The following is a 13,434-nucleotide window of genomic DNA, read 5'->3' as shown; positions in this document are numbered from 1 at the left end:
CTAGCTGAACCATTTCCCTTTCTCATGGAACACTATTTGTACTTTAAAGAATGATGGACAGGCTGTTCATGGTGGCTCACGCCTGTAATCCCAGCATCTTGGGAGGCCAAGGTGGAGGATTTCCTGAAGCCGGTAGTTTAAGGCCAGCTTGGGCAACAAAGTGAGACCTCATCTCTACATAAAATTTTTTAAAAATTAGGTATGCATCTGTAATTGCAGCTACTTGGAAAGATTGCTTGATCCCAGGAGTTCAAGGCTGCAGTAAGCTACGATTGTGCCACTGCACTCTGGCCTGTCTGAGAGAGTGAAACCCTATCTCTAAAAAAAATAATAATAATAATTTTAAAAATGAACAAATTTTGGTTATTTAGAGTTAGATACTTATGCAGACATTTGAAAATGAACAAAGTGAGCTTGTCACTTAAAAAAAAACCCAAAAAAACAGGTCTTATCAGTTTCCTAGGATAAAATTCAAGTTTTTAGTAAGAAAGTTTTGAAGAGTTTTATTCATCACTATGAGGCTTGACAACTTCTGAATACTTACTTTACTTTAGAGATGAGATTGATAGTGATATAAATGTGATTTTTGATATAGTACATTTAGAAGATATGCATAACTCTGTGAACCAGTATTTTCCAATAACCAAAGCATGATACACACTTATGCATCATAAATTAAAGAGACATTCACATAGATAGAACAATGTATTTTAATTTTTTTTTTTTTTTTTTTTGAGATATAGTCTCACTCTATTGCCCAGGCTGGAATGCAGTGGCGTGATCTCGGCTCGCTGCAACCTCTGCTTCCCAGATTCAAGCAATTCTCCTGCCTCAGCCTCCTGAGTAGCTGGGATTACAGGCACATGCCACCACATCTGGCTAATTTTTGTATTATTTAGTAGAGATGGGGTTTCACCATGTCAGACAGGCTGGTCTTGAACTCCTGACCTCAGGTAATCTGCCTGCCTCGGCCTCCGAAAGTGCTGGGATTACAGATGTAAGCCACCTCACCTGGCCTGGAATTTCTTTTCTTTAAGAATGTTGAATATTTGCCCCCAATCCCTTCTGGCTTGTAGGATTTGTGCTGAGAGAGGTCCACTGTTAGTCTGATGGGCTTCCCTTTGTAGATGACCCAGCCTTTCTTTCTGGCTGCCCTTAACATTTTTTCTTTCATTTTGACCTTGGAGAATCTGATGATTGTGTGCCTTGGGGATGATCTTCTCATGGAATATCTTACCGAGGGTCTCTGGATTTCCTGAATTTGAATTTTGGCCTGTCTAGCTAGGTTGGGGAAGTTCTCCTGGATGATATCAAAAAATAGGTTTTCCATATTGATTCCATTCTTCCCATCTCTTTCAGGTACCCCAGTCAGTTGTAGATTTGGTCTCTTTACAAGCCCGTATTTCTTGGAGGTTTTATTCATTGCTTTTTATTCTTTTTTCTCTATTCTTGTCTACCTGTCATTTCAGAAAGACAGTCTTCAAGCTCTGAGATTCTTTTCTCCACTTGGTCTATTCTGCTGTTAATACTTGTAATTGCATTGTGAAGTTCTTGTAGTGTGCTTTTCAGCTCTATCAGGTCAATTATGTTCCTCTCTATTCTGGCTATTTTGGCTGTCAGCTCTTGCATTGTTTTATCATGATTCTTAGCTTCCTTGCCTTGGGTTGCAACATGCTCCTTTAGCTCACTGAAGTTCATTTTCATCCACATTCTGAAGCCTGTTTCTGTCATTTCAGCCATCTCAGCCTCAGCCCAGTTCAGAACCCTTGCTGGAGAGGTGTTGTGGTCATTTGGATGAAAGAGGGCACTCTGGCTTTTTGAGTTTTAAGTGTTTTTTGTGCTGATTCTTTCTCATCTTTGTGGGCTTATTGACCTTCAATATTTAAGTTTGTTGACTTTTGGATGGGATTTTTGTGTTGTTGTTGTTGTTTGTTTATTTTTCTTTTAATAGTCTAGCCCCTCTTCTGTAGGGCTGCTGCAATTTACTGGGGGTCTGCTCCAGACCCTAGTCACCTTGGTTTTCCCAGTACCTGGAGGTATCACCAGTGAAGGCTATGAAACCATTGAGGTAGCAGCCTACCCCTTCCCTCTGGAAGCTCCATTGTAGAGGGGGTACTGACCTGTTGTCCGCCCAAATGCACCTGTAGGAGGTGGCTGGAGACCCCAGTTGGGAGGCCTAACCCAGCCAGGTGGAACGAGATCAAGGATCCGTTTAAAGAAGCAGTCTGGCTGCATTTTGGTAGAACAGTTGTGCTGTGTTGGGGGAACCCTTCAGCCCCTGATCAGTTTGGGCTCTCTAAGGACTGCAGGCTGGATCAGCTGAGGTGCCTAAGCAGCAAAGGTAGTGGCCCTCCTTGCCCTCCAGGCACTCCATCCCAGGGAGAAATTAGAACCTCTGTTCACTGTAGAACACTGGTCGGGGGTAGCTGGAGGCCCCAGCTGGGAGGACCTGCCCAGCGAGGAAGAATGGATCAGGGTTTTACTTAAAGAACCAGTCTGGCCATGCACTGAAAAAACAGCCGTGCTGTGCTGGGGAACCACCTATGCCTCAGTTGGCTTGGACCTTCCAAATCCTGCAGGCTGGAATAGCCAAGTTACCCAAACAGCTAAGGTGGCAGCCTGCCCCTCCTCCCAGGCACTCTGTCCCAGGGAGAAATCAAAACTCTGTCCATAGAATACGGGCAAGGGAGGCTGGAGGCCCCAGCTATGAGATCCTGCCCAGTGGGGAGGAATGGATCGGGGTCCCACTTAAGGAAGCAGCCTGGCTATACTTTGGGAAAACAGTTGTGCTGTGCTGGGGGGGTCCCTTCCTGTCTGGACCATTTGGACGCCCCAAAGCTGGCAGGCTGTAATGGCTGTGTGGTCCAATCAACAAAGGTGGTGGCCCACCCCTTCCCCCAGGCACTCCATCCTAGCGAGAGATCAGAGCACTGTCTATAGAATATGGGTGGGGGTGGCTGAAGGCCCTGGCTAGGAGATCCTGCCCCATGAGGAGGAATTGGATCGGGGTCCTGCTTAAATAAGCAGTCTGGTCATGTTTTGGTAAAGCAGCTGTGCTGTGTTGGGGGATCCCTTTCTTGTCTGGACCGTTTGGACTCTCCAAAGCCCATAGGCATGCTGGAATGGTTGAGTCTCCAATAGCAAAGATGGCAGTCCGTCCCCAACCCTCTACCCCCGCCCCCACCCAGTCCTGGCTCTGTTCTGTCTCAGGCAGGGGCTACCCTGTTGCCAGTGGCTGGCTGGAATTCCAAGCCAGTCAGTCATATGAAGTGCTGTGGAAGTGAGGGCCCCTGGATTCAGCCCTCTTCCTAGGGATATTTACCGACCTCCTACCTTAAAGTTGCAGTCATTTTTGCTGGAGATCCCAGGGCTGGAATATGTAAAGCTCCTGGGTCTTTGTGAGTGCCTGAGCAGTTGCTTTGCTGAGGCTCTAGACAGCTCTGTGTGTCCGACCCCCAGGCCCTAGTGGAGTGGGTTTACGAGGGGGTCTCCTCATTCAAGGGTTGCAAAGATCCATGGGAGAAGTGTGGTTTCCTGGGGTCACACATTCACTGACCGCTTCCCTTGGCTGGGGCCGGGGGTTCACTTGACTCTGTGTAGCTCCTAGGTAGGCTGTCGCCTTGCCCTGCTTTTCTCTGTTCTCTGTGGGTCGAGTTGTTTCCCTGATCAGTCCCAACGTGAGTACCTGGATGTTTCAGTCGAAGGTGCTGTATTTACTCACCTCTTTCATTCCTCTCTGACAAAGCAGGAACATTGCCATCTTGGACAAACAGCACCATTTTAAGTTGCCTTTGATTAAAAAACTGCCTAAATCCAGCCCCAAACACATCAGCCTAATGGCTAATGTCCGCATGACCATAAACCACAAAGACATCTCCAACCAAAAACATTCCAACCCTGAGATAAACTCCCTTCCAACCAGAAACATTCCGAGCCTGCGATAAGCTCTTCCTCCTTAAACCCTTAAATACACTTAGTCTGTAAGAGAGAATGCTCCTGACCTAAATAGGCCAGAAGCCCCTCTCAAGTTTATTCTCCAAAAGAAATCTGTCTTTGTCTGTTGAGCCATTTTCATGTTTCTTTCTGCTTTCTCTGACCCTGGTACTCTACATGAGTGCCAAGCACGGTAGCTGCTTCTTATTGGCTATCTTGACCCCACTGAAACTAGGTTATACATTTTAACTTAAAGAAACTACCATTTTTTGAGTGTTGGTCTAGTATCAAGGAATATCCAGTGATTTGAAATCATTGAATGATTGATCTGAAGTTATCTAAAAAGGCTATTTAAATAATACTCCTCTCTTTCCTAATATATATCTTTGTGAGGCTAGATTTTTTTCCCCATATTTCAACCAAAGTAACATTTTAGCCGTTTGAATATAGAAGCAGATATGAGAATTCAGCTGTATTCTATTAAGCTAGACATTGAAGAGATTTGCAATGTCACGCTTTTCACTATTTTTTTTAATTTGGAAAATATAGGTTTTTTAATAGAAATATATTAAATATGCCAATATATAATGAGTTTATTTTTTCATTAATAAGTAAGATATTAGGCTGTGCATGGTGGCTCACGCCTGTAATCTCAGCACTTTGGGAGGCTGAGGCAGACATTCAGACTGAGGTCTGACTTGAGGTCGGGAGTTCAAGACCACCTGAGCAAGATGGTGAAACCCTGTCTCTACTAAAAATACAAAAATTAGCTGGGTGTGGTGACAGATGCCTGTAATCCCAGCTACTCAGAAAGCTGAGGCAGGAGAATTGCTTCAAAGTGGGATGCAAAGGTTGCAGTGAGCTGAGATCACGCCACTGCACCCCAGCCTGGGTGACAGAGCGAGACTCTGTCTCAAAATAAAAAAATAAATAAAGTATCTTTTAATTTCTATTTTGGTAATATTGATAGAACCCATGAGGGAAAAAAAAGCTACTTGAGGTCTTCAATAATTTTAAAGAGGCAAAGTGTTCTTGAGGCCAAAAGCTTTAAAGCACTAGGATAAAGCATTGCTAGTGTCCCTGGATGACTAGCTGCCTTCCAGAAGCAAAAGTAAATCCTCTGTACAGGAAAATAATATCATGCAGAGTCTCAAATAATTGTTGCAATTTTTCATATGCAATATGTCCTGCTCCATCAAAAATAGCCATGCACACAAAAGACGTGTTGTCACCAAACAACAAGGGAAACAATAGGAAGTAGAAAGAGATGAATATAAAGTTCAGATAATGAATTTATCAGATATATATTTGTAAAACAATTAAGATAATTATATTCAAGGGATTAAAGACAAGATAGAGATTTTCAGCAGGGGCTAAAAGTGTCAATAAACAGTCCATTGGAAATTGTGGAAGTGAAAACTACATTAATGGAAATTGAGAGCTCAATGAATGGATTTTAAAATGGGTCAACCTGGTTGAAGAGAGAAGTGAAGAGCTAGATGATAGTTAAAAAAAAAAAAATCTGTATCAAAGCATCCAGAGATAAAATGATAACACTGAAAAAAAACATATTGGATATGTTGAAAAATCTAATGTATGTATAGTTGGGGTACCAGAAGAATAGAGATTTTAAAATAGAGTAGAAACAAAGTTAAAAGATACTTGGTTTAGAATTTTTTCAAAACTGACAAAAAAATAAACCAACAAATTCAGGAAAAACTGTTACCACCAGGCAGAATAAAATTCACGCTTAGAAAAACCACAATAAATCTGCTGTAAACCAAAGACAATGACAAAATCTTAACACTATCCAAAGGAAAAAAATAGACATATTACCAAAAAAGGAGCCACAATAGGACTGTCAGATGATATCCAGGCGGTTACAATGGAATTCTGTCTTCAACTTGCTAAAATGAAACAAATGCAAACATGATATTCTGTATTTAATGGAAAATGTTCCAGATTACAAGGCAAAATTAAGGTATTTTTCAAAAGCAGAAACCAGTCACCGACAGACACTCAGTAAAGGAAATACAAAAGAATCTTCTCTAGACAGAAAAAAATGATCCAAGATGGAAGTTTGGAGATGCAAAAAGAAATGAAGAGCATTAAGGATAATGTATATGCACAAATTCAAATAAACATTAAATAAACTCTTATGGGTTTATAAGAGTATTAACATTTGTGACAAAATAATATGTAAATTTGGTAAGGGGGCAAATGGAGTTAAAGTGTTCTAACCTCCTTTCATTATTGCAATAAGTAGTAAAACTTCTAATTTATATTCAACTCAAGTGGTCCGGAAGGCATGTTGTAATCTCTGGGAAAACCGTTAAGAGAATCATATAAGAATGTTCGCTGGGCGTGGTGGCTCACGATTGTAATCCCAGCACTTTGGGAGGCCGAGGCAGGCGGGTCACTTGAGGTGAGGAGTTCGAGACCAGCCTGGCCAATATGATCAAACCCTGTCCTTACTAAAAATACAAAAATTAGCAGGGTGCAGTGGTGTGCACCTATAGTCCCGACTACTCAGGAGACTGAGACAGGAGAATCACTTGAACCCGGGAGGCGGAGGTTGCAGTGAGCTGAGATCGCGCCATTGCACTCCAGCCTGGGCATCTCAGCGAGACTCTATCTGAAAAAAAAAAAAAAGAAAAGAAAAAAAATGGGCCCAGTAGCTCACGCCTGTAATCCCAGCACTTAGGGAGGCTGAGGCAGGTGGATCACAAATTCAGGAGTTCAATACCAGCCTGACCAACATGGGGAAACCCCTTCTCTACTAAAAATACAAAAAATTAGCCAGGCATGGTAGTGCACAATTGTAATCCCAGCTACTTAGGCTGAGGCAGGAGAATCACTTGAACCCGAGAGGCGGAGGTTGCATGAGCTGAGATTACGCCCCTGCATTCCAGCCTGGGTGACAGATCGAGACTCCATCTCAAAAAAAAAAAAAAAAAGGATCGTATAAGAATGTATAATCATAAATAATAAAATAATCTAAAGAACACATGAGAAGAAAGATAAAGGAACAATAAGAGACTTGGGTAATAGCCAACAGTATTATAGTGGATTTAAAGATGCTATATTAATATTTATATTCTCTATAATGGAATGAGTTTTTTTAAACTTTTATTATAAGTTAAGGGATACATGTGCAGGTTTGTTAAATAGGTAAACTCAAGTCATGGGGGGTTTGTTGTAAGGTTATTTCATCACCCAGATATTAAGCCTAGTACTCATTAGTTATTTTTCTGGATCTTCTCCCTCCTCCCACCCTTTACCCTCTGGTAGGCTCCAATGTCATTTCCCTCTATGTGTGTGTGTGTTCTCATCATTTAGCTTCCACTTATAAGTGAGAACATGTGGTATTTGGCTTTGTTGCTTCAAAGGGCATAATCTCATTCTTTTTTATGGCTCCGTAGTATTTCATGGTGTATATGTTTCACATTATCTTTATCCTATCTGTCATTGATGAGCATTTAGGTTGATTCTCTATCATTTCTACTGTGACTTCTGCTGCTATGAATATATATATGCACATGTCTTTATGATTTAGATTCCTTTTGGTATATAGCCATTCATGGGATTGCTGGGTCTAATGGTAGCTCTGTTCTTAGCTCTTTGATGAATTGCCACATTACTTTCCACAATGGTTGAACTAATTTCTACTCCCACCAACAGTGTATAAGCTCTCCTTTTTCTCCACAGCCTCACCAGCACCTGTTATTTTTGACATTTTCACCACAGTTATTCTCACTGGTGTGAGATGGGATCTTATTGTGGTTTTGGTTTCCATTTCTCTAATGATCAGCGATGGTGAGCTTTTTTTAATTTAATTAAATTAATTAATTAATTAATTTATTCATTTATTTTTGAGACGGAGTCTCGCTCTGCCACCCAGACTGGAGTGCAGTGGCGTGATCTCGGCTCACTGCAAGCTCTGCCTCCCAGGTTCACGCCCTTCTCCTGCCTCAGCCTCCCAAGTAGCTGGGACTACAGGGGCCCGCCACCATGCCTGGCTAATTTTTTGTATTTTTTTAGTAGAGAGGAGGATTCACCGTGTTAGCCAGGATGGTCTCGATCTCCTGACCTTATGATCTGCCTGCCTCGGCCTCCCAAAGTGCTGGGATTACAGGCGTGAGCCACTGTGCCCGGCTGGCGGTGAGCTTTTTTATACGCTTGTTGGCTGCGTGTATGTTTCCTTTTGAAAAGTGTCTGTTCATGTCCTTTGCCCACTTTTTAATGGGGTTGTTTTTTTCTTGTAAATTTAAGTTCCTCATAGATGCTGGATATTAGACTTTTGTCAGATGTGTTTATTGAACAGATATTTCTTTCCCCATTGTTTATTTTTGTCAGCTGTTGAAGACCAGATGGATGTTAGGTATGTGGCTTATTTCTGGGCTCTCTGTTCTGTTTTATTGGTCCATGTGTCTGTTTTTGTACCAGTACTGTGCTATTTTGGTTACTGTAGCCCTGTGGTATAGGTTGAAGTTGGGTAGCATGATGCCTCCAGCTTTCAACAGTCAAGCTGAGAGCCAAATCAGGAATGCAATCCCATTCACAATTGCTATGAAAAGAATAAAATACCTAGGAATACCCCTAACCAAGTGTATTAGTCCATTTTCACATTGCTATAAAGAGCTACCTGGGACTGGGTAGTTTATAATGAAAAGAGGTTTAATTGACTCACAGTTTTTCAGGCTATAGAGGAGGCAAGACTGGTGAGGCCTTGAGAAACTTACAGTCATGACAGAAGGCAAAGGGGGAAGCACACACGTATTCATGTGACAGGAGAGAGAGAGAGAGAGAAGGGGGGAATGCCATACATTTTTAAACCATGAGATCTCATGAGAACTCACTCACTATCACAAGAACAGCAAGGGGGAAATCCGCCCCCATGATCCAGACACCTCTGACCAAGTCCTTCCTCCAAAAGTGGGAATTACAAACCAATATGAGATTTAGTTGGGGATACAGAGCCAAACCATATCATTCCACCCCAGCCCCCCTTAAACCTCATGTCCTTCTCATGTTTCAGAACACAATCATGCCTTCCCAACAGTTCCCCAACGTCTTAACTCATTCCAGCATGAATTCAAAAGTCCAAGTCCAAAGTCTCATATGAGACAAGGCAAGTCCCTTCCACTTATGAGCCTGTAAAATAAAAAACAATTTAGTTACTTCCAAGATACAATGGGGGTACAGGCATTGGGTAAATGCTCCCATTTCAAATGGGAGAATTGGCCAGTATAAAGGGGCTACAGTCTCCATGGAAGTCTGAAACCCAGCAGGGCAGTCATTAAATCTTAAAGCTCTGAAATAATCTCCTTTGACTCCATGTCTGACATGCAAGGCATGCTGATACAAGGGGTGGGCTCCCAAGGCCTTGGGCAGCTCCACAAACCTAGGTGACAGAGCAAGACTCCGTCTCAAACAAAACAAAACAACATTAAAGAGCAAAGAAACTTCGAAAGTAAAATGATGAAAAAGATACATCATGCAAACACTAAACAAAGAAAGCTAGTATAACAAAGTAGACGTTGGATCAAGATGCATAGCCAGAGAAACTTGAAGGACATTTTGTAATGATAAAAGGTTTAGTTTACTGGGATACCTAACAATTCCTAATTTGTACCTAGTACCAATCATTGTTGTAGGAGATTTTAACAAAGTGTTTTTTTTTTGGTAATTGATAAAATAAGCAGACAAAAAATTAAAACCATATAGCATATTTAAACAACCCAACTAATAAACTTGGCATGCTCTTTCACTTGTGTCTATCTCTCTGTCTCACACACATACCCCAAACAACTGTGGACTAAACATACATTTTGAGCAAATGTGGAACATTTACAAAAATTGGATATATGGTAGACCATGAGGCAAGTTTTGCAAATTGTAAAGCATTAAATGCATATAGAATTTTTGCATCCCTTCCCCTAGTACAGTTAAGCCAGGAATCAGTTACCGGCACCATAACTAGAAATTGTTTCATAACATTTATTTTTGAGACAGGGTCTTACTCTGCCACCCAGGCTGGAGTGCAGTGGTACAGTCAGATCTCACCATAGCCTCGAACTCTTGGGCATAAGTGATCCTCCCACCTCAGCCTCCCAAGTAGCTGGGACCACAGGCACATGCCACCATGCCCAGTTAGTTGAAAAAAATGCTCATGGGCCCAAGCAATCCTTCTGTCTTGGCCTCCCAAAGTGATTATAGGCATGAGTCACCATGCCCAGCCCACAACAGTTTCAATATGTATTTGAAAATTTTTTAATGTATTTTGAAATAACCAAGGGTCAAAGAAGAATTCACAATGGAAATTAGAAAATATTTTGAACTGGATCATAACAAAAATATAATGTATTAAAACTTGTGTGATGCAGCCAAAGCAATGATCAGGAAGAAAATGATAGCATTAAGTGCACACATTAGAAAAGAAGAAAAACTAAAAATCAATTACCTCAGTATTAATTTGAAGATGTTATATTAAACAATAAGATACTTGAGATTCAGGAAAATGTCAAAACCCATTTCAAGGAAGCTAAGAACCACAATAAAATGATGCAAGTGCTCGTAGATGAAATAGTTATTATAAAAAAGAACAAAACTGATTTGATAGAGCTGAAAAACAAACTATAAAAATTGCATAATGTAATTGTAAGTACTAACAGCAGAATAGACCAAGCTGAAAAAAGAATCTCCGAGCTCAAAGACTGGCTCTCTGAAATAATTCAGTCAGTTAAAAATAAAGGAAAAAGAGTAAAAGAGAATGAACAAAACCTCCAAGAAATACATGTTTATGTAATGAGACCAACTCAATGACTGATTGGCATCCCTGAAAGAGATGAGGAGAAAGCAAACTTGCTTGCAGCTTGGAAAACATATATTAGGATTTCATTTATGAAAACTCCCCCAGCCTTTCTAGAGAGGCCAGGATTCAAATCCAGGAAGTGAAGAGAACCCCCATGAGTTATTACACAAGAAGACCATTCCCAAGACACATGATCATCAGATTCTCCAAGACTGAAATACAAGAAAAAAATGTTAAAGGCAGCTAAAGAGAAGGAGCAAGTTACTTACAAAGGGAACCCCATCAGGCTAACAGTGGACCTTTCACCAGAAACACCACACCACAAGCCAGAAGAGATTAGTGGCCTATATTCAAAATTCTTAAAAACAAAACAAAACAAAAAAACCAATAATTTTGTATCCAGCCAAACTATGCTTCATACGTGAAGGAGAAATAAGATCCTTTTCATTCAAGTAGATGCTGAGGGAACTTGTTACCACCAGACCTGCCTTACAAGAGGTCCTGAAAGGAGCACCAAATATTGGAAGGAATGACCATTACCAGCCACTACAAAAATACACTTAAGTACACAGACCAATGACACTATAATGCACAAACAAGTCTATATAATAACCAGTTAACAACACAAGTGCCTTTTAATTGGGGCCTTTAGCCCATTTATATTCATGATTAGTATTGATGTGCACAGATTGAGCCTGAAGATTGATCCTGTGGGCAGATTGCTTGAGCTTAGGAGTTCAAGACCAGTCTGGGCAACATGGTGAAACACCATCCCTACAAAAAAAATAGAAAAATTAAGCTGGGCATTGTGGCATGTGCCTGTGGTCCCAGCTATTTGGGGGGCTGAGGTAGGAGCCTGGGAAGTCGAGGCTGCAGTGAGCCGAGATCTTACCACTGCATTCCAGCCTGGGTGACAGAGCAAGACCCTCTCTCAAAAACAAACAGACAAACAACAAAAAAGGAAGACCCAATGGTATACTCTCTGCAAGAGACCTGTCTCACACACAATGATATCCCATTGGCTCAAAATAAAGGGATGGAGAAAAACTACCAAGCAAATGGAAATCATAAAAAAAGCAGGAGTTGCGACCGTAGTTTCAGACAAAATAGACTTTAAACCAAGCATATCAAAGAAGACTAAGAAAGACATTACATAATGGTAAAGCGTTCAATTCAACAAGAAGACCTAACTATCCTAAATATATATGCACCCAACACAGGAGTGACCAGATTCATAAAGCAAGTTCTTGGATACCTACAAAGAGACTTAGATTCCCACACAAAAATGTTGGGAGATGTCAACACCCCACTGACAGTATTAGATCATTGAGTCAGAAAATTAAGAAAGATATTGAGGACCTGAAGTGAACACTTGACGAAATTGACCTAATAGACAGCTATAGAACTCTCCACCCCAAAACAACAGAATATACATTCTTCTCATTGCCACATAGGACATATTCTAAAATTGGCCACACAAGTGTACGTAAAATAATACTCAGCAAATTCAAAAAAACTGAAATCATCCCAACCACACTCTTGGACGACAGCACAATAAAAATAGAAATTAATACTTAGAAAATGACTCAAAACCATACAATTATATGGAAATTAAACAACCTCCTCCTGAGTGAGTTTTGGCTGAACAATTAAGGTGTAAATCAAGACATTCTTTGAAACTAATGAGAACAAAGATAAAGCATATCAGAATCTCTTGGACACAGCTAAGTCAGTGTTAAGAGAGAAGTTTATAGCACTAAACGCCCACATCAAATGGTTAGAAAGATCTCAAATTGACAACCTAACCTCACAACTAGAAGAACTAGAGAAGCAAGAGCAAACCAATGCCAAAGCTTGCAGAATATAAGAAATCACCAAAGTCAGAGCTGAACTGAAGCAAATTGATATAGGAAAAACCATAGAAAAGATCAATGAATCCAGGAATTGGCTGTTTGAAAAAATTAGTAAGATCAATAGACTGCTGGGTAGACTGATAAAGAAAACAAGAGGGAAGATCCAAATAAACACAATTGGAAATGATAAAGGGGACATTACCATTCATCCTACAGAAATACAAAAAGCATCAGACACTACTATGAACACCTCTAAACACACAAACTAGAAAACTTAGAAGAAATGGATAAAGTCCTGGACACATACAATCTTCCAAGAATGGACCAGTAAAAAATTGAATCCCTGAACAGATCAATAACAAGTTCCAAAATTGAATCAGTAATAAAAAGCCTATCAACAATAAAAAAAAAAAGCCCAAGATCAGAAGGTTTCACAGCCAAATTCTACCTAATGTATAATGAAGAGCTGGTGCCTTTACTACTGAAACTATTCCAAAAAATTGAGGAGGAAGGACTCCTCCCCAACTCACCGTATGAAGCCAGCATTATCCTGAATACTAAAACCTGGCATGGACATGACAAAACAAAACAAAACAAAACAAACTTCAGGCAAATATCCTTGATGAAAATTCATGCAAATATCCTTAACAGAATACTAGCAAACCAAATCCAACAACACATCAAAAAGCTAATCCACCACAATGAATTAGGCTTAATCCCTGGGATGCAAGGTTGGTTCAACATATGCAAACTGATAAATTTGATGAACCACAGAAAAAGAATTAAAAACAGTCCAGGCATAGTGGCTCATGCCTGTAATCCCAGCACTTTGGG

The sequence above is a fragment of the Pongo abelii genome, chromosome 17 (assembly GCF_028885655.2).
Source record: "Pongo abelii isolate AG06213 chromosome 17, NHGRI_mPonAbe1-v2.0_pri, whole genome shotgun sequence".
NCBI lineage: Eukaryota > Metazoa > Chordata > Mammalia > Primates > Hominidae > Pongo > Pongo abelii.
This window is presented reverse-complemented; position numbering follows the sequence as displayed.